The 23,859-nt window shown below is 34.8% G+C and overlaps 1 protein-coding gene across 6 annotated transcripts in view; it reads left to right on the top strand.

Annotated features, from left to right (window-relative positions):
• The window catches only part of LOC113519293 (synapse-associated protein of 47 kDa), a 107,026-nt gene that overhangs the window by 41,395 nt on the left and 41,772 nt on the right, over nt 1-23,859 (top strand). The gene's annotated exons all lie outside the window — the stretch shown is intronic.

The raw sequence follows: 23,859 nt of genomic DNA, 5'->3' as shown, positions 1-23,859 counted from the left end.
GCAAATTTATAATCACAGTATAAGGAATTCTTCACTGCCATACATCCATCGGACAAATTTAGACAGAGCAATGTGTCCCGAATAGTTACGTGATTGTTCGATACGGGCCAGAAGAGTTGAATCTATCTGATACATTTACACAGAGCAATGCGTCCCAAATGGTCTTGTAATTATCTAGACATCTAGACAGAGCAATGCGCCCCGAAATGTTATGTAATCATTTGGGACATGCCAGAGGCGTTGGACCACTCGGTCAAAAGCAGATTAAGTTATGCGTCCCGAATTGGCATATAATTATTCGAGACATACTAGAGGTGTTTTTGGGACCACTGATTTTTCCTTACACTGCTTATACCCCTAACTAGATAGATTGAAACCTGTCAAATGTGTTGCAGAATCAGTGGATACAGTTGGCTTATGACACCTTTATGGCTGTCTGTGGAAAGTATGCGAGAGATAAATAACAGTAGACAATTAAATGTTGAAATGAGACAGGATTTTGTCAAACAAACATTGTCCCCTTTTTTCGAAAATCGAATAAAAAAACTCGACACCAGAGGGCCTACCATGAAATGTTTTCCGAAATTTTGGAGCCAAACGAAATAGAAATTTGATGTTAAAATTACATAATACATGCCGTTTGGAAATATTGAAAATGTTAAAATATTGTTCCTTTGCACATTTGTGATAGGATGTATGACGAACGAAATGTTAAACTCCATTTATTGGTCCGATTTTGGTATAAACAAAAACACGAAATTGAATCCGCAATTTCGGAATTTTACTTCATGGTAGACACGCTGATAATGTCTTAAAAGTCTTAAAAGTTTTTAGCCAAGGATAATTTATAATCAGTTGTAAAACTCCAATATATGCTACAAGATGTAACGTGCATAGTAAATCAAAGTTTATATTTATAGTTAGCAAAAGTAAACTTCCTACGTACCCTACCCCTTTTAAACTAACATTTTTTTACGGATTACGCGAGGTCCACTCTCTCTCGCCGGACTTTAATCTTTTATCGAAGTTCTGAAATAAAATTCGGAAGGAAAACCTCTTTTAAAGCCGATAGGAAAACTAATCAATCTCTTTGTAGGGAAGTTTCAACTAGATTGGACAGCGGACAGAGAAATCAATACTTATAAGTCTTCGGATGCTTCGTCTTTTATTACTTTTTTTTATTTGAAGAGACGTAGAGTAGATAATATGTATTTGTCATTTTATTATAACGGAAGCTCGAATTACTAATGATACTTTTTCGTCTGAATTACTGATGGTACTTAGATATTTATTTGTCTGTACATTAAATTATATTTCTATTGTAAATACGATTTCGACCATTGATAAATCGATAAACGATATGAAGCAGAGGTTTTCGAATGGGGACTCCGCATAAATAAATGCGGCGTAAGACAAACTCGCTAAAATGTGTCATAGCGAATCATTGGATGCAAGTGAATTGGGACCGTTTTTTGTGACGGTACCCATATTGGTAGGAGTGAATAATATATAGCAATATCTACATATATTGCTATAGCCTCTGCCCTCTGGCAATATATATGTACATATATTGCCAGAGGGACACTTTGTACAAAAGTCGATTGCTTGGGTACCTCTGTCCCATTCATGTATCAACCGTAAAGCAGTTGTGTTTGCATGGCTGTGTTTCGGTTTGAAGGGTGGGATATGGCGTGAATTTACTGGGTACAGAGGAATAACACCCGAGTCCTTAGGAACGGCAACACATGGGGGGTATCATGGGCGAAACAGTATACTCGGTTATGTCTATGGTACATATATATATATATATATATGATATATATATATATATATATATATATATATATATATATATATATATATGCAATTCCAGCATAAAGAAAGCTTTAAACGCTGACGTAGCCAAGATTGCAGCGATATTGTAGATTTAACTAAAGATTAACTAACTTTCAAAACTAGTTTCACAAAGTTAATTTAATCTATGAAACTAGTTTCAGGCATGATGCATCGAGCTTTCACAATGTAAATCAGGCTTGAACATGATATTTATATGTTAATGCTACAGCCAGACCTTACTTTGTACGTGGATAGTTCTTGACTCCTTCGGAACGTTAGAAGTTCTGTTTCGTAAACGGGATAAGTTGGTCCATTTGTTGTTGTCTAGATGTAAATATATAGAGGTACAAATACAATAAATCATTTAAATAGACAGACTTGGAAATTCACTACACACACAACACAACACATCACACGTTTTGTTACTAGAACTCCAGCGGAACAATAAATCAACGTTTATCATACACTTTTGATTCTTATATGAGTACTTCTGATGTTACGATCTGCCTGAATAACTCAAGTCAAAACAAATTATTTCAATTAAGTTGCAGTTAATATTAAAATGCACTCTGATGTATTATTATTATTTTTATTATGTTTTTACGTCTGTTACGTTATTCTGCAGGAAAGAAACTGCAACAAACTAACCGTTAATAAATTTTCTAATACAATTTTTTTTTTATAGTTTTCATTTGTTTGATTTTTTTCTTAATGGGTGATAATGGAATGGTAACCCCACCCGCGCTATTGGTATACACCGGCGGGGCACCAGTGAAGAATGATAGGTGAGGATGAAGCAGGTCAGTTAGCCCATCGTGACGAATTCAATAAGAATTGTTCACGATGGTTTCCAGGGGGAACCACGTGGAGGTCGACCTAATAGGGTATATTGCTAGCAATGTCGAACTCCATTGCTAACAATCCCTTTCCCCCCCTCATTTGTTTGATTGTATTTATTTTATTAACAGATTTATATAAAACTAGTGATTCATCCTGGCGTAGCACGGGTATTATTATTATTATAAATAAAAAATATGTTTTATCAAGTAATCTTAGCCATAAGAATTTTTGAAAAACATTTCGTTTTATTATTTATGTGCTAGTAAAATTTAAGGTTCAATAATTATTTTTAAAATTAGATTCTAAATTATTTTTAAAATTAGAATTTAAATTATTTTTAAAATTAGAATTTAAATTATTTTTAAAATTAGAATCTAAATTATTTTTAAATTAACATCAACCGTGCGTAATTGGCAGCCGACGGCGAGCGGGTGGTTAATGAAGAATTTATTGCGTTTGTGCCATCGGAATGAGACCGTTTAACATTAGTTGGTAACCAAAAGCAATTTCAAGTTACCACGGGTTATTTATATTAGCTTTTTCACGAGCTCTACTTAACAAAACGTTTATATAAATGTGACAAAACAAATTCAAATCAGGTAGATCTCTCTACATACCTGAAAGATATATCACTTTTAGCCATAAGGTCGCCCATTGTTTTCTCATTGTGATTATTTCTTGTAATTGTTTATATCTATAATAAGTTTACTATTGAAGCCTTTTGGAGGAAACAATAAAAAGTATATGAAATAAAGTCTCTTTCCGCCGTCTGTACGCTTAGATCTTTTAAACTACGCAACGGATTTTAATGCGGTTTCCATCAATAGATAGAGAGACTCAAGAGGAAGGTTTATACATAATATAGTTTAATATTATTTTGTGTTATTGATAATTGTTCAAAATGTCAGTAGAAATCAAGCCGACTGAGAGCTTTCGTCGAGCTGAAATATAACAAAACAATGTATGATGGAATTGTCCATCTTTATTAGGACTACAAAAAAGTCAATTTTTTTTATACAGCTTGGAATGGCAAACAAGCTGACGGTCCACCTGATGGAAAGTGGTAACCGTCGCCTATAGACATGAGCAGTACCGTGGACATGACAGAGTATACTGTTTCGCCCATGATACCCCCCATGCGTTGCCATTCCTGAGGACTCAGGTGTTACTCCTCTGTACCCAGTAAATTCACGCCATATCCCACCCTTCAAACCGAAACACAGCCATGCAATCACAACTGCTTCACGGTAGAAACACGAATGGGACAGAGGTACCCAAGCAATCGACTTTTGTACAGTCTACCTCTTATTTATTATCATTAAATTAATTATACTAATATAGGTTACACGGCATCGCTTATTCAAGTTATTATTAACGTATAATAGATTATAAAATGCCGCCTGCATACATTTCTAGCGCAATAGAATTTCAAAGTTCTGAAAATAGTTCCACGCTTGCATAAAATGCATCGGATGTTTGTATGGCAGCTGTTGTGTACTGAACACGCGAAAACATTATAAAACATTTACTTACTTGTATTTATACTCGTACGCCTTTGCTACAGTTCAGAGAAAATATGGAACGATACAAAAATAAATGTATAATTCAAATTTAAAAAATAAATAAATGTATTATGTAAATACATTCATACATACATATCTGTCACGCCTGTCTCCCATTAGGGTAGGCAGAAACAATGGAACGCCAAATGCTTCGATTCAAACAAACCTCTTTCGCTTCCTCCACATTCATCAATCTTTTCATACACGCTCGCCGGTTACGGGTACTTTTAATTTGGCCCTTCTTCTGTATTATGTAAATTGTAATAATAATTAATGTTTGTATGCATGAGACTGACATTTGAAGATTAACTAGTATTAGCAAAGGCTCTACGACCTTTCCTATTAGTCATCAATCCCTGACCGTTATTCTGTCCACGCACATGTTGCGGCACGTGTTTCAGCTTTAAAAGAGACATCTTCAGGCAATTAAAAAGTCGCTGTTATGTTTTTCGACTATAACACCGTGTGGTCCCGACATAGGCCACCTATTCCTTTCCCGTGGGTGTCGTGAGAGGCGACTAAGGGAGAGCGAGGAATGGACAGCAGCGTCCCTCTTAAAATATCTGTATAAGCCTAACTGCGGTTGCCAATCCGGCTGCCAAGCGTGGCAACTACTGGTAAAACCCCCCAAAGGGGAGTCTTATGTTCAGCAGTGGACATTTAAAGGCTGATATAATGATGTTTTTCGATTGACTTCAAAAAAGGGGATTCTCAAATCACTTATAATGCCGTTAAGTATAAACCAATTTGGAAAAATATTTATTTATCTAATAAAATATACTTTCGAATTAGTTTCATAGAAATATTGTCATAATTGGTTCAATCACTACATAGTATAAAACAAAGTCGCTGTCGCTGTCTGTACGTCCCTATGTATGCTTAAATCTTTAAAACTACGCAACAGATTTTGAAGCGGTTTTCTTTAATAGATAGAGCGATTCAAGAGGAAGGTTTATATGTATAATACATGCATAATATAGTAGAAGAACACTGATAATTTTAGAGGTTTCTAATGTAATATAGACCCGGCGGCGCTATTTAATATTAGCATTGCGCCCGTGCGAAGCCGGGGCGGGTCGCTAGTAATTTATATTTTAAATCAAAATATCTAGTCTTTCCGCCAATAGGTTTTTTTTCCGTAGAACAAAATCTATTTGTTTGCGTTAAGACGATAAAAACAAAATTTCAAATTATTCTCTAGAGAGATTAGAGAGAATAATTTGAAATTTTGTTTTTATAAAGCTTTATATAAAGCGCTCGTAAATATTATCTAATATATAAAATTCTCGTGTCACGGTGTTTGTTACCAAACTCCTCCGAAACAGCTTTACCGATTTTCATGAATTTTTGTGTGCATATTCGGTAGGTCTGAGAATCGGCCAACATCTATTTTTTATACCCCTCAATGATAAGGGTGACTCACCTCTAAAATTTTATTTTTTATTTTTTTGACAATTTTTTTTATTTTTATTTAAATATGATTTAGCATTGAAAAATACATACGACTTCAAATTTTCAACTTTTTACGATCAACCCCTGTTTTTTAAGTGCGATTTTTATATTCCGCAATAGGGCTGCAAGATGTCAATCGAATATAATAATTCTAATACGATAAATTTTCATGTATATTTCTAAAAATAATATATATGGTAAAACAACGTTTGCCGAGTCAGCTAGTTTTGTTATAAATATCTCTCTCTTTTCATTTAAGAGTTTCCTCTTGTCGGTGCAACTAATTCATGCATCTTCTTCCAGCCAGCTCTATCCCAGGCCATATCCTTGATCTCCGACGACGATCCTTGATATACGACAGGACACCTAGTGTTTCTGTATATATATCCTATAAATGTCTGTACAATAATAATTTAATATTGTATGGAAATGTAACGAAGGAAACGAAAGGCCTCTCGGAAAACGCCGTGACCCGATGTTAACTCAATAAATATGAATGAAAGAGGAATACGATAAAAGGATGAATGGAGTACATTTGCGCGGAAAATATTCCGACAATCCCCTTGCACTAGTACGGCTCAGATGTAATGCGTGTGACAGTGGCTCTCAAACTTTTGCAGGTCGTTTTTATAAAAAAAAAAATATTTTTCATCTTTGTAATTGTATTTTGGAGCTAAACCTCCCTAATGGTGGAGGCTCGGTTCTGTTCAGCGGTGGACAATTAACGACTGATATAATGAAGATGATGATGGTAATGATTTAAATCACTGGAACTGTAAACAAATAAGTCATTAATAGTAAATTCATTATGGAAGCAATAATTGTCCATACATTCATGTATTTAATTATTGTTATTATATATATATATATATATATATATATATATATATATATATATATATATATATATATATATATATATATATAGACTATTAATGACTTATTTGTTTAAATAAAGTCTATTTGTATAATATAGGTCAAAATTGGTATTCACGAACAAGTTGACAAATGACTGACTGACAAGTTGACAAACTGACGAGAAGGAGTAACCGACGCCAATAAAAACAGTTTTAATACTGTCACGCCTATGGTCTCCTCATTAAATCACTATTGCTGAGAATTGAAGAGTTCTTTGTCCGTTATTAAGCGATTTTCTAAAATAAAAGCTTGGTTTTTGTGTTAAAACATCTCCAGTTCTGAACCGATTTTGAAAAATTATTTTTACAATTGATAGGATTTACTCATTATAAATATGAGACCATATTCATTTTGCAACAGTTTGGGCAGTCGTTACTCTTTTTGAAATAAAATTCTGCTTATTGTGAAGAAAAATATTTATTGCCGTTGTTTGCCAAGTAAAATGTACTTATTTCTAATCGAATACAAAGTCGCAAAATCTGTTTAAATAGCTTCTAATTTTCCAACCATTCCTGTCAAACCATTAAAACAAGGTGTTTTATCGTGTACTGCGAAATAAATAAGATCATTAATTTACTGTATACAAGCTCGTAAATCAAATATTAATCAGATGATATCTTCCAGGCCGTGCCTTGAATAATGATAGTGATTCCGCACTGTCAGGTCACACAATTAAGGTTAATGTTTACATAGTAACTATTAAGTAATATATGCTTAGTGTCCCATATTGGTTTACTGTTAACGATAAAAATCTGAAAATTGGTAATGATAGTACAAATACTATTAATACTAAAATAATGGTAGTAAAAATACGAAGTAGAAAGGAAAAAACCAAAGAAGATACATCAAAATCCGACTATCTGATGAGACTAACTGGCCAAGACACGCTCACATATGCATACGCAAACACGCGCATGCACACACGTTTTTAGAAGTTTCTTTTTTTTTTCAAATGAAACGTTCTATAGACTGTATTTAAAACATTTGAATTAAGAGCGCAGAATCATGTGTAACAACCAGTAAACGGATATTGATCCGAAAAGAAAAAAAAAGCTGTTTCGATTGGGACTAAATTAATGTGAGTCCAATGGCGGCAGTAAACCTCTTTGTTGAAGCTACTGTAATTAAAAGTGTAGATAAATAAATTATACTAGCACTTTATGACTGCGGCTTACCCCGGGATGTTTGTTAAATACACAAGTTCAGTGCTGAAATTAAGGTTTTTGTAATCGAGAGAGTTCCGAAACAAGCCCGGTCCCCTGGCGATATTAATTACTTCAAAATACAAAGTGATGAAGCTTCAAAGTTTGCAAGATAAAACCCCGAGTCGTTTACTTCGTGAATATTGGATTTAATGACAAAACACCGTTTACCGTTATACAATATACTTTGAGACTTTGGAACTTCATGTCTACACCAGATCCGTTACGGTGTGAATATTTAAAATCAATCGTCAACGATCTTGCATCCTTGTGATTGGCCAGAATAAAAAGTAACTTATATGTCCTCTATCTAAAATACTGTATGTACTGTGTGTATGTATATACGCAAACATATACAAAAACTTCAAACTTATAATCTCTTTTGCGTCGGGGATTAAAACTCTGGTCAAAGGAAAGTTCAAAGAAAAAATTCAAAGCCAAAATCAGCGAAGCCGGGACCGTTTTCCGAGAAGCAATATTCAACCTCAATGCTACCGAAGTCGTCACCTCGTAACCTTATGAACTTTCGCCTGAAGAATTGTCAATTTCAACTTACGACACAGTTACATCTCCGGATCCGTGTTTACTGTGTACTTATGATGCTCTCGATCGTAAATTTCGATTTCATGGTGTACATCTTCCTATATGACAGAGGGTCCGTTACATTATTCATTTGTATAATGTTTTTCGGTTATTTTTATTCTGATTTGCATCTTTTTGTGACAATATTAAAATGTTTATTTGTATTTTATGTAAACACTGACATCAAATACCAGGTGTTCTATGGTTTCTATGCGTCTCATTTCTGATATGCATTGTTCATTATTAAGAGAGTCTGTTATAATTATTTTACAGGAAATGGGACTATTCAAAAATGCTGAAAATACAGATTACTTATTTTATAATACTCTGTGGGAAACTCACATATATCTGTGGTCATTATATTGACTATAATTTCAATATTATCATCTACTAAATTCAAAATTGAGACATCTTTCTATTGTTCCCTTTTGCTTCCCCTTCACGGCCTTAGTTTTCTAAGCTTCTTTGATTAATATACATGTATATCCAATTTCCGTTCTTGATTTCCTTTGTTGCCCACAACCTCTCTTTTTAATCAGCTTTCCTCAAAAGAAAATTTTTATTCTACTGTTTTTATGAGTATATTCACGCGTATCTTTGCCAATATAACTTTGAGCGCGTTGTGATTCAGTGTATGGAGATTGGGTTTAGTTTGTGGGTTTCAAAGTTGCATTAAAAAGCCTTGACAGTGGGTTACCGTTCAAAATTGGATTGTATGAATCTACCAGTATTAAACTAATCTCATATTTGCATGCAAAAAGCGCTGATTAATGGGGGTACTGTAGGGTTACTGTTGCCAATACAAACTATTGCAAATTGACTCTAATTTTGTCGTAATTACTGGTTATTTCATTAGTTTGTTTCGCGTTCCACTTAAAATGTCATCAAAGCCAAATGGCTGGATAAACTCATATGTCTATCTATCTGCCAACCGTAGCAACTACTGTCATAATCGCTTGTATGGGGGAGGTCTAGGTTGTGCAGTTGTTCATTGCTAATACGATGATGATGATTTTGTTGGTAACGGAATTAAACAAAATAATTCTAATCAAATAACCAGTGATATGGACTTCCGCAGAATATTTAATTTCTAATTGTTGTTTCATGAATTTAGTACAAAATTATTATTGGCGATAGATTAGACTGATATCACTGTTAGATACCCTACAGCCTAAATGATCGAGTACGGCGCGATTTCAGAGATGTTTTGAATGAGCTACCTGACGAAGTTTTCCCACGATACTACAGCATATGGTTCTTCAAATGGGGGATAAAGAGGTTTATAGGCTACGGTTATAGCTTACCATCAGGTGGGTAGCTTACCGTGTGCTTGTTTTCCACCTCAGTGGTATAAAAAATACATTTAAGAGTATACCAGATAATAATCTTATACATAATGAACTTATCCTTACAAAACGTTATAGCTACAGATACTAACATATATGATATAGTACGCCAATAACTATGAAATGTATGGCCGTTCTTACATTTTTCTTTATAACAAGGTATCTCATTAAGCCAAGACCCAGTTGTGCGATCACACGCGATTGATCTGTATTGATCTCTGACGACCTCAGTCTACCGCACTAATCCCGAATTGCTAGTGTTCCCGATATTAAATTCCTTATAGCCTATAAGTTTATTTTTTAGCGAATTATGGAGCTATATTTTTTTAGACGCTTATCCTAAAGTCAAAGTCAAAATAAACTTTAAGTAGGTTTATACAAGAACACTTTTAAGTCGTCATTTTTTATCATGATTCTAATGTAATATCAAAAAATTGTTGTCTGTTGTGAAGAGACGTTAATGGTCACAGTTTGTAAATCTCTGTTAACATTATATGCATTTATTGAAATATGTTCAACATGTAAATTAAACATTTCAAATCCCGTCCACAATCAACTAACACCAAACATGCCAATTTTGTAAGTGAATGATTTACAAACTAATAGTTGTCAATTGTCAAGTTATCAAATCAAATCAAATCAAATCATATTTATTCGCTTGCTACATGGTACAATAAGAAGTTACATATACAGGAACATAACATGTAGCACCCCGCAGAGCTATGCAAATGTTAAACTGTGTTTAGTCTACATTATATTACAATTATAAAGTCCAAACATTTTCCAATTTACAATATTCTTTATGTTACCTAGTACTAGCTTTATCCTCCGGCTCCTTTTCTTGTGAAAGAGTATAAATAGCCCATGTTGTAAGTTAGGATATAAGCTACCCGTGTACCAATTAAATTTCATTTATATCCATTTAGTCGTTTAAACGTCAAAGAACAACAAACATCCTTCCATCTGCACTAACAATCGCATTAATAATAGTAGTATTATTGATATTTCTTGTAACAATTATGGCTTTTCGTTGAATCAGAAGGGTTTAAATGTATTTTATGTGCATAAAATTAACATAGAACTAGAGGAAGTACACGCCATGATGAATGCAACCCGCTAAGTGGTTGCATATATTTGCAATTTCAAAGTGCACACTCCATGTTTGCAACAGAAAATGTTCAATACATTGTGTATTTTATTTTTATACAAAATTGAATTGAAATCATTACCATTATTTTAATGAAATGAAATATTTATTTGCTTTAAACATACATTTGACATTATAAGGGCCTTGTGACAAAACTTTTTGGCATCTGTTTAATTGCCTTAATATTGTAGGCATGCAAATCTAATTTATTGATTAATGTTCCTTTTTGCCAAAGACTGTAATAATATTTTGATATTCTACGATATATTTCAATGTAGACACTTTAGACATTGGAGAGGAATATTTATATTTATCATTCATTTACCACAGGATGACTTTGTGCAAAAGTCTTCTGCTTGGGTATCTCTGTTCCATTCGTGTTTATACTGTGAAGCAATTCTTTTTACATAGCTGTGCTTAGCTTTGAAGGATGGGATATGACAAAAAAATTACAGAGAGAGCATAATACTATAGTCCTCAGGAATGGCAACACATGATGGTATATAATGGGTACTATTTATGTCTATAGGCAATGGTTATCACTATCCATCAGGTAGGCCCTCAGCTTGTTGGTCATTCTAAGTTGTATAAAAATATATATTATATTATCCTCATACCAGCCTTTAACTGTCCACTGCTGAACATAAGACTCCTCCTAGGGCGAGTTTGCCAGTAGTTGCCACGCTTGGCAGGCGGATTGGCAACCGCAGCTAGGATTTAAAAATATTTTAAGAGGGACGCTGCTGCCCATCCATCGCTCTTCATTTGTCGCTTCTTAAGATACTCACGGGAAAAGAAGGGGTGGCCTATTCTGTGCTGGGGACCACACGTCAAAATATATATACATATGTATATATATAATGAATGACAAATATAAATCTCTCTTTCCAATCTCTCCAATACATTGAAAATTATAGGGGAATATGATATTATTATTGCATTCGTATCACAGCTATGAGACTCTCTAAGTGCCTACCAACAGGCGACGGAAGACTAAGGGGCGCCAAGCTTACAATTCAATTGGGGCGAATTCCACCGAGGCTCTTGGTTTATAAACTCATTTATAAAGCCGACTAGCGTCTGCCCGCGACTTCGAACGAGATTTTCTTTACAATTTTATTAACTGTCAACCGGTATGATTACTAAATTCCCGTATGGTCTCGACACAGAAAGACCCATTTCTTCCTTTTCCGTGGAAGTCATAAGAGGCGATTAAGTAAATTTAATGGTCGGGTATTGGGCAGCAGCGTTCATCTTAAAATATCTCTAAAGCCTAACTGCGGTTGCCAACCTGCCTACCAAGCGTGGCAACTATTGGCAAAATCCCCAATGGCAAATACCAGGAGGAAATGGCTCTAAGTCCTTTAGCTCGCGACCGTTTCTTATAGTCGTCTTTAGGGGAGGCCTATGTTAAGCAGTCGACACTACTGAATACTAGAATCAATATATTTCTAAGTACTATTTTATCACGAGCTGATAACGCTTAACAAGGCCATGAGAGGACGTCCAAGATCGAATCCCAGCCTTAACCTTTAAATGGTAATGAATTATGATTATAAATTAGTTGATAGATTGTCTCTTGCTTTGTACTTCAAAGGGCATGTATAACTCTCGTCCGAAGTGAGCCATATGTATACAACAACAACATGGGCATCTCTTGCCCGCCGGATGATGTGTGGGCGGGCGAGGTAGGGGCCTCGGGGTGTACCCCACCACCCCAGCTTCTACTCCGGAGGCGACGACCTCCGGGTCACTGGGTTTCTTCAGCCGGCATACTCTGATAGTCTGTGTATGCCGGCGTGATATCTTCCATGTGTATAAAGAAGGTGGCCTAGAAACTAATGACACTAGAGGGCGATACCTTCGTTAGAATTATAGTAGTAATAGCGCTAGAGAACGCCCTTTCTACGTAATCTAGTACAATGCAACATTCATCAGTTTTTTTAGGAAAATTGGGTGCAATTTTATAGAGTCTTGAATAAATTAGCATTATCATCATATCGGCCTTTAACTGTCCACTGCTGAACGTAAGCCTCCCCCTGTTGAGGGATTTTGCCAGTAGTTGCCACGCTTGGCAGGCGAATTGTCAACCGCAGTCAGGCTTTGGAAATGTTTTATGAGAGACGCTGATGCCTATCCCTCGCCCTCCCTTAGTCGCCTCTTACGACATCCACGGGAAAGGAAGGGGTAGCCTTTTCTATCCCGGGAGCACACGGCCTATAATAAATTTGCATGCAAGCAGACAATTCCGAAATCATTGTAATTTCTTCTAAAATATCTCTTGCACTTATATTTCCTACATATTTTCGACGTACAGTCTGTCAGGATCAACAAGGATTGACGCTAAAACCACTAGAAGAGCAAAGACACGTGCTATGTTTGGAATACTTGAAGTTTGACGTAACAGTTTGACAAATCAGAAGGGCGGTTGTTCGAAACGGCTATCAAATTAAAATTAAACCTCGTAGCGTGATTGGCCGTGGAACATCGAGGAGCCGGGGGGAGGGGGTGCGGTGACGCGCGCCGCGCCCGCGATCAATACGCGTCTAGTTACGTAACACCCGAGTCGGCTGCCTTGGGACAGTCCGTATTATGTACAGTCGGCCACGATTTTAATATGCGAAATAATTTTCTTTATGTCAGCTAGAATAAAAGGGTTTTATACTATTTCATATAGCGCTATTATAGTTGATCGGTACGCGTGTTCTTGACATGAAATAGATTAGTTACGAAGATTGTTTTTGATATAGACTGTTTGATGTATGAAATTTGTTAACAGCAATTGCTTTGTAACTTAAAAAATAATAAACATGTTCAGATGAATGTATTATGTGGTAAAAGATTGAAATATTCAATAAGTCTTGGGAATTCGCAACAGAAAAAAAATATGTAACTTCCATACGCACTCTTCCAGCTTCTGTTTTTCTTTCCAATATGTCTATATGATTTTGTCATATATTATAAGGTAGCTCTGTATTCTACCTTATCTATCCTCTATTGTTTTAATTAATGTTCTTCTCTCGTTTCCTTCATTCAAGATTTACTTGTTCATTACTTTTTTAGTACTATTTATCTTTTCCATTCTCCTCCTCCTCATATCTCTATTCCTCTACTTCAAGTATCTTATTTTCCTTTTGTATCTTCGTTCATTTTTCATACCCATATAATACTGTACTCCAACTGTAAATTTTTATAGTTTTACGGATTTCTTTTAAGTTATTAACGTCTTAAAATGAGTGCAAGATAAAATGTATTAAGGAATTCAGTATCGTAACTTATAAGATCTACCATAATAAAAAAAATATGTAATGTTATAAAAAACTCAGTATTCTTTGTAGTTAGTGTAATCAAGTGAATGACGCTATAGCACGAAGCCCGTAAATAAATTATTATGAAGACATTTTAGCACAATAGGTCGATGACTTTCAACTTTCGACAAGATGGCGCCACGCCCGCCATTTTGATTTGTAATATTCTTGGAAACGCAAACAATTTTTAATTGACTTTAATTCAGTTGTATTGTCTATGATTCTTTTTGCCATCAATTACATTTTTGCAAAGGTAAGATTTATTCCTTATAAGATTTATATTATTTTTAATAAAGTCTTAAATTATCAAGTACTTTCCAGAAGTAGATTCTAAATTCACGTGTTTCCGCTGCTGAATATCGTCTGTCTTCAATGCCTTCAACGAATGGAGTTTTCTGCAATTTGCATACATTTTCTTCCCCGTATCGTGCTTAGATCATCAGTCCATCTGGAGGTAGGTTGACCCAAGGGGCGTTTTTCGGTAGGTGATCTCCATTGTCTCCGTCCCTTCGACAGATGTGACTGGCCCATTGCCACTTTAGCTTGCAGACTTTGAGGATTCGTCGAGTACTTTGGTTCTCTCGTCTGATCTCTTCATTTCGGATTCGTATCGGATCGTAAATTTGTTGTAAAAATTCAATAGTCATTTTTATTAATGTTATATAATCAAAATATAAAATACAGAAATATAACAATATAATAATTTACCTGACAGTTTTCTATTCTCTTCTAAAATTAAAAAAAATACAGACATTTTACTATCGAACTGAGCTTATTATTTTCGACAAAATTCACCTGTATTTTATGTTAGTTGGTAACTACGACAATTTTTAAGCGATTTTGAGAATTTATAGGAACTGCGAAAATCGGTCGCTTTGCTTAAATGAGATCGTAGGTTCGATTCCCGTTCATATATATTTGTAAACGACATACCCAAAGCCCGTCACATAGCCACATTAAATATTGACAATTACCCACAGATAACACATTAAATCGATTGTCCTGAATTAATATTTAATAATAATAATAATAATAATAATAATCTTTATTTCAAACAGTAGATTACATAATTGATTAACAACGGTCCCCATATTTAATGGTTTATAAAGCTTTTATCGGTATTTCGTTGGATGTGTAAGTACCTGCTATATTTACGTAATTAATACTTTATGTTTGTTTAAATTTGGACAAAATCCTCGTAGAGGTGAGGCAAGAACATCTATTTTTATTCTGTCCTAGATTAGCATATAAAATAATGATCCACATGATGGAAAATGGTAATCGTAGCTTATAGGGAAGGGATTGTTAGTAATGAGCTATCAGGTCGACCTCTATGCGGTTCCCCCTGGAAACCATCGTAATTAATTCTTGTGCAGTCCGTCATGACCTGCTTTCATCCTGGAAAAGGGATAGTGAGTAATGTGGATGTAACAGCTCCATTGCTAGCGATATACGCTATCAGGTCGAACTCCACGCGGTTCCCCCTGGAAACTATCGTAATTAATTCTTGTGGAATTCGTCAGAATGTGCTAACGACCTGCTTTCATCCGCACCTGTCATCTTTCACTGGTGTCCCGCCAGTGTGTACCGATAGCGCAGGCGGGGTTACCATTTCATCTTTACCTATTAAAAAAAACCGTTGCAGCTCCATGGTTATCACAGATAGAATGCACTGTGATGGTCGATAGCTGTGAACCCTGGCCATGGTTACAATGAACCCTCAAGCAAAAAGGTTTCTTCAGGGTCGGCAACACACGCGTAATACCTCTGGTATTGCAGGTGTTCATAGGCTATGGTAACCACTTACCATCAGGTGGGCCGTATGCTTGTTTGCCAACTCATTGGTATAAAAAAAAACAGCATTGCCATTCCTTCGTTGACGGTCATGGTCTTTTGCTTAGGTACCGTATAATTTCTCTGCCTTATCCCAGATTTTAAACCAAAGCACAATCATACAAGCATAGCTGCTTTATAGCAAAAAAACGGGTGCGATAGAGGTACCTAAGCGGACGACTTTTTTACTAGTTTACTAGTGTAATGAATTACCCAAATCGGTTTATAAATGATGGAGTTATGAGGTAACAAACGTAAATAAAGCCGAACTGAGAACGTTTTGCTTTTTTGAAGTCAGTTGGATTTGTAATAACGATCTGATACTGCTTAGTTTGTATTCACACAAATTAATTATTTATATAATAATAATAATAATATTTATTTAATTAGACTACATAAGGCCCATTTTGTTAGTTACAAATTGACTTAACCTATGTTAGTAAATGAGCGGTGATAACGCTCTTACATTGATAACCTGTCCCACCCAATATTTTAGGATGGGACAGTCCATTTTATCAGCAATTGTCTAATAATATAATTAAACTTTTTGAAAAAAGCAACAGTTGAGTTTTTTGCCCGTTCCTCTTGGCTGAAATGGCGAATGAATTTCTAATGGGCGGTAATGAAAATATTGCTATTCAAAAACCCTTTGCATGATTTTATTGGTGTCATACATCAAGGTGATTCTCAATACTCATGTTCAAAATTAAAGGAAAAATGGTTAAAAAAAGTAAAGTTGACAGCTATGTTTTTTTTTCTGCAATGGACATTAAAAAGGTATCCAGGCACGATCAACTTAAAGTGAACTTGGTGTTTTATATAATTTTCGGGCATTCAATGTTATGGTGGAAATTTCTACCATTATGCAAAGGGTTAAATCTAACTTTACTTGAATAAAAATATTTTTTTCTTAATATTGAATGAAATGGAGTTGTTTACTATGAATTAATCTTTTTTTTTTAATTACCTCTTCAACACTTTGCGATGTATTTTTTTTATACAGCTTAGAATGGCAAACAAGCTGACAGTCCACCTGATGGAAAGTGGTAACCGTCGCCTATAGACATGACAGAGTATACTGTTTCGCCCATGATACCCCCCATACGTTGTTATTCCTGAAGACTTAGGTGTTATGCCTCTGTACCCTGTAAATTCACGTAAATTAAATTTATATTTTTACTATTAATAACTAATAAATTCAGAATAATCATAATGTCCACACGAACGAAATGGTTCAGATAAAATATTATTACATTAAAAAGCTGTATGTACAATGAGCGCAAAGCTGCAGACAAACTGCAATGCAGTTTCGCAGCACTAAGTATATATACTGTCTATGTAACTGTTTACTTGAAATAAATAAAAAAAATATCTATATTCGTCATTAAAACGACATCCATACAAGTCTCCCATCCCATAACACTGTCCCACATTACCCCTCGGATTGGGATGAGTGGGGAGGTCTTTCAATATAGGTATTATGAGGTAAATCCATCAGACGTCGCTTTATAAGATCTCTGAATACGCCGTCGGTAGATCTTCAATGGAATCGCTGATTCAGTTTTTTTGTAAAGCTATAATAGATTCTTTAAAAGGGATCTCTCTGGATTAATACCGGTATCTGTTACAATGCTGTCCTTAGTAATAACGTAAACTCTTTATTGCGCACAAAATGGATGTAATTACAATAATTAATATTTATATAGATTACATATATATAAAATTGTAAATGTATTGTGTATGTCTATTCATATATTTAAGAATAATTAAGACCGACTTCAATTGTGATAAAAACAGTTATTTTAATTTAAAATTGAACTAAACTACTGAAACAATATAAAAAAAAATCTATAGGACCACTCTATAAATATATCCTTCTGTCAAACAACTAAAGTGGGAGACTTTGTATAAAAGTCGATTGCTTGGGTACCTCTGTCCCATTCGTGTTTGAACCGTAAAGCAGTTGTGTTTTCATGGCTGTGTTTCGGTTTGAAGGGTAGGATATGACGTGAATTTATTGGGTACAGAGGAATGACACCCGAGTCCTCAGGAATGGCAACGCATGGGGGGTATCATGCACGAAACAGTATACTATGTTATGTGCATGGTACTGCTCATGTCTATAGACGACGGTTACCACTTTCCATCAGGTGGACCGTCAGCTTGTTTGCCATTCTAAGTTGCATAAAAAAATAAAAAATAATAAAAATAAATAAACCCTGAAAACATTATATTCTAACAATATAATTCTGATATTTTTTTTTTTTTTTTATACAACTTAGAATGGCAAACAAGCTGACGGCCCATTATTATATATTATATGAGTGTATTCTATATATAGCATCGAAATATTGGAAGCTCAAAAATACAATATAATCATGGTGAAGATCACGTTTATAAAATTTGCAAAGTTGTAAACAACTGTGATTTTTTTTTATACAACTTAGAATGGCAAACAAGCTGACGGCCCACTTGATGGAAAGTGTTAACTGTCGCCTATAGACATGAGCAGTACCATGCACATAACATAGTATACTGTTTCGCCCATGATACCCCCCCATGCGTTGCTATTCCTGAGGACTCAGTTGTTATTCCTCTGTACCCTGTAAATTCCCACCTCAAATATAATATCCCACCCTCAGACTGAAACACAGCCATGCAGACACAACTGCTTTACGGTTGAAACACGAATGGGACAGAGGTACCCAAGCAAACGACATTTGTACAAAGTTTCCCACTGGTAATATATTTTTATGTCGATTCATGTCTAATAATTATTTTGTTTTTTTTTTCAGGTAAGTAATACCTAAATCATAAAATGTCTCAACTCTCAAAACTGCTCAAGATTTGTAAGTATGTAGTATATTTTCATTAATAGATAGATATATGTTCCATTGTTTCCTCCAAAAGATTACAATAGTAAACTTATTATAGATACAAACAATTACAAGAAATAATCACAGTGAGAAAACAATGGGCGACCTTATCGTTAAGAGCGATCTCTTCCAGGCAACGTTTAGATGGAGAAGAGTAACTATAAATAATTTAATTAATTAATATTGTATTTACCTAAATTAAATTTATTTAAACTTCTTAAAATATATACAAAATTCGCTTCTGTAGCGTTTAATATAAACACATAAAAAGTGTGAAAATATTTGAATTGAAAACATAATCATATGTTTACAATACAAGGTACATTTTGCAATAACAAGGATTTTGGTGAACAGAAAAAAAAATGAATCTAATATGAGAGTCATCATATGAACATATCAGCCGTTAATTGCCCACTGCTGGACATAAGCCTCCTTGGGAGGTTTTAGTTACACTTGGCAAGCTGGTTGGCAACTGCGGTTAGGCTTTGGTGATGCTTTAAGAGGGACGCTGCGGCCTCTCTCTCGAGCACTAAGTTCCCTTAGTCGCCTCTTACGACGCCCACGGGAAAGGAAGGGGTGGTTCATTCTATGCTGGGACCACAAGGCGATAATTTGGGAGTAAACCCATTCAATTACAAAACGAATTGTGAAAATTGATATAAAATTGGTAACGTAATCGCGTAAAATAGATACGATAAATATACGGAGTATTTTAGAATTCCCTTTTTTAAATCACTTAAAAAACCTATCGAAAAATCACCTCTATGTAAACTGATATGTCACATCCCATAGGTGTTATTAGGTTCACCATTGAGGTACTTTAATATCTATGTATTGGAATTACTATACCTATATCCGTCATGTAAATAATAACGAATATATTAAATATCTGTAATCTAATAAGTAGTACCACCGTACAACCCGCCACAAACTATAGTTTCATCCCAATCATCTGGACGAGTGGCGGTCTTCCACCGTGCGATTTTCAAGGCACTTTCTTCCTCGCACAACCATTCTTTGGAATCAACTTCCAGCAGCAGTATTTCCGAACCGATACGACAACCTAAAAGAAAAACCTCAAGAAAAGAGTATATTCCTTTTTAAAAGGCCGGCAGCACACCTGCAATGCCGTAGGTGTTGTGGGTGCTCATGGGCGGCGGTAGTCACTTACCATCAGGTGGGCCGCATGCTCGTTTGCCCCCTGTGTTGTAAAAAAAAAGTATGGAAATGAATATATATATCCAATCGGTATGGGCGATATCAAAATGGGTGATGACCTTTTTTCCGCCATCCACCGCATGTCTCTGACATGCGGACCCAATATGTAGATATCGGACTGGCACCGATATTACTTATCTATACTTTTTATATCCCATGCTCTAGTTTGCCATTGAAGCAGTTTCTGAGACAAAGTAACGTAATGTGTCTCTGGCAATCACCGCCGGCGGCGAGCCGGCGAGACGTCGCCGTCTCCTGTGACCCATTTACGAAGAAACGGATTTTATCGAACTAACTTCAGCTCGCGAATCTCACAACTCGGGTCATCGACCTTCCAAGCACTGCCAAGTGGGAACTTTAAAGATATACTTCCATAGACATTCTCTTCATCTTAGTATTCATTCTAAAATTTACGAATGTATTTTAAATAATTGACTCATCATCATAAAGGGTTTGTTTCCTTGTATATTTGTTTGTTTGTAATGAATAACCTCAAAACCTACTTAACTGATTTATAAAATTATTTCACTTATAGAAAGCCATATTATTAGCAACATGGGCTACATATTATTTTTAAAATAAAAATAAGAGATACCTACGAAATATTAAGTTTAATATAAAATTCAAATTTATCTTTTTATCGTGTAAAGCCAGGACAAGTCGCATAATATAAACACTATTACTCGATTACGTTGCCAATTCTGTATCGACTTTCTAATATTTTTATGATTGAAGCGTTTTTTCTTTGAGGAGCAAAAATTTTTTGTTACGAAGCCAAATCTATTTGTGAACCCGCGATTTTGCGTTATAAGTTAAAATATTTTCGGTATAATCTTGTAGATGTCTAACAAACATCTCGTCGTTTATGAGTTTTGTAATCATAATCGGAAGTTAACTTTTATATTCAGTAATATATTCCATTAATACACAGTTTATTTTTTTATCAATCCTACGAGCACTACTTGCTACTCTGTCATCATTATTAAGGTTAGTTGTGATTTAAATCTTAGAGCTGATCTGATCTTAGAACGGAGCACAATCATGTGTCTACAAAAAGATTTACTCCGTAATAAGTAGGATTTTGCCCTGCTCCATAAATTTGTTCTAATATCAGAATTCCAAATATCACTCATAATTATTACTACTTTAACTGCAATTCCCTTGAATTTAAACGTTTCTTTCTTCACTGCATAAAGACTACTGACACTTGTTCCAATAGCTGCTGAATAATTCCGATCCCCGCAGTTCAAGTATGTGAACATTTGGATATGCTCTACAGAAGCCATTATCTATTCACTAGATAATTTGTGTAGGTGCTCTAGTGTCTCATACGTAGATACAAATACTACAAAAGGCAGACGATAGTGTATACTAAGATCTATAAATGTTTATTCAAGATCCAAATCCAAATCGTTTCTATCCTTTTGAAGAGTTCTACTATTGAAACGGATTTATTTTTCTAAAGCAACTTGTTATTATGGGCAAATCAAAATACAAACTTAAGTTCTTGATGAAACTGCGTTAATTGTTATTATATAATATTATTTCTAATACTTGTGCTTTGGGAAAAATTGGAATTTCGTCGTATTATCTTTCTTTTTTTAGCATGCTACCAACTAACGTATCGTCAATTTTGTTTTATCTTTTTATTAATACACCTGTAGCTTCCCTCACGTAAATCATTTCCTACCCTTAGCCTATATTATTTAGGGTAAATGTAATATGTATATTTTTATTTATAAAAATATAAATAATATGTATATTTATATTTTTATTTATTTTAGTTACTTTCCTTGTTGTTTTATCTTTCATGTAGTCCACACATCAATATATGTTTTTAGCTGAATATACAGCTGGAGTTGTTCACCTATTGAACAAGAACCTCTTATCGCCTATTCAAAGCAAATAAATATTCTATTCCTTTACTCTTTTATCCGTTCACATTATTATACATTTACGTGATACATTCTCTTTATCCCTAAGCACTTTGCCTGTACTAACAAACTACAAGTATATACAGAACTGTAACACCTTCGTAACTTCGTTTCAAAAACTGACAAATAATGTCAGTTTTGGAAAACCACTAATCAATTTTCTAATGTGAAGTATGGGAGACATTTTTAGTGATACATTTGCACAATTTGTTGTATTTCTGTTCCCTAACATAGAACTTTTTTTTTTAATAAAATAATTAAAATTGTTCAGTTGTTTTTGGGGATTAATAGATAATACACACGTAGCCATACTTCGGTATACAGCTCTTAAATTGTTGTATCTTCGCTCAATTTATGTGGGATATAAAAATGCCTATTAACCATTGTTATTGTGCCATAAAAGCTTGGCACAATATATATAGCAGTATGTTATGTCAAGCGATGTTTTTCCGTTTACAATTTAAAACTTGCATTAAGTCAGGCCAAGGCAATAACCTCGTTTGCCGGTTCCGGCCAAACTTCAGCAATTGATCCCGTTGCTAAAAGGGTCCAAATGGGGTTGTGTTTGTTACGTAAATATTTGCCCGACACTTTATTGTCTGAAATCATGTATAAAGTGGTCGACTTTTATTCTGTTGCTTATAACATTGGATTTTGAAATTGTTTGTACTTTATTTAATGTCCGATTGTAAATGTACAATCTTTTAATGTGTTATCGTTACACACTTGAGGGATACTTGCAGGTGATAGGTGAAGATGAAGTCAGGCCAATTGACTCATCGTGACAAATCCAAGCTTCCTAAGCTTGGATTCGCATGACCAGAGACTCAAACTGGGCCAACTGGGACTGAATTTATTTAGCTATTTGGGACCTTCGTTAATGGATTCTTAAGATAGTTTGATGTAGCAGAATTGTGTTGTATATTTTGTGTATGTATGTATATATTTCTACCACTACTGCCAATACCCTCAAGAGGGAGGCCTATATTCAGCAGTGGACAGTTAACGGCTGAAATGGTGATCATGATAACGCATTGTTGCTAATACTGACTTAGGTCGATGATTTATGGATGCCAGTTTTTTCGTTGCGAAATAAAATCTTGCTTGTTACAGAACTTAGACTTAAAAGTAGCTTTTCTACGAATTCGAATTCAGAACGCGGAATTATATAACTCCACGTTCTAAATTCAATTTTTTTTTTTAATTTGTCAACGAAACATCGCGTTTCTATTCGTCCAACATTTATCCTCCATCTGTGCGTTTTATTCAATTTGAAATAAGAATACTGAGGTATTTAATACTTGTTATGGCACAATTGAAGTTAGTGTTTGTTTGTGTGAAACAGAATCTTCTAGTCTAAGAGTTGGTAACTAATTTACCTGCCTATAGTTATCCTCAGCAATAGAAATTACCGCAGCTGTAAAACATTACGACCATCTCCTGAGTCCTTCACACCCACACTAGCAGCTATTCAGTCCAGTTTATCGCCTATCAAATCTCATAATGAACGTTTCCTTATAAGTCCAATTAATTACTTTTCCAGGTGACTTTATTGCCTTAGTTTATGTTTAGCCCTATTTATGTGTCACTCTAAAATATATGAACATAAAAACAAGTTAATCGCTCTTCAGAAGACACCATTTTGTGCCAGTGTGTATCAGTATGTCTGTGTTTATGAACGTTTGTGAATGTGTATTATGTGTGTATGTGTGTGTTTGTTGTCATGGCTGCAAATCACTATTAGTAATTATGGAAGTGAGGTAGCGGTTTACTACCTGGAGCCATAAAAATGATCACAATTCTTA

This window comes from Galleria mellonella, unplaced genomic scaffold (assembly GCF_026898425.1).
Source record: "Galleria mellonella isolate WM207_F2 unplaced genomic scaffold, CSIRO_AGI_GalMel_v1 utg257, whole genome shotgun sequence".
In the NCBI taxonomy this organism is placed as follows: domain Eukaryota; kingdom Metazoa; phylum Arthropoda; class Insecta; order Lepidoptera; family Pyralidae; genus Galleria; species Galleria mellonella.
This window is presented reverse-complemented; position numbering and strand designations above follow the sequence as displayed.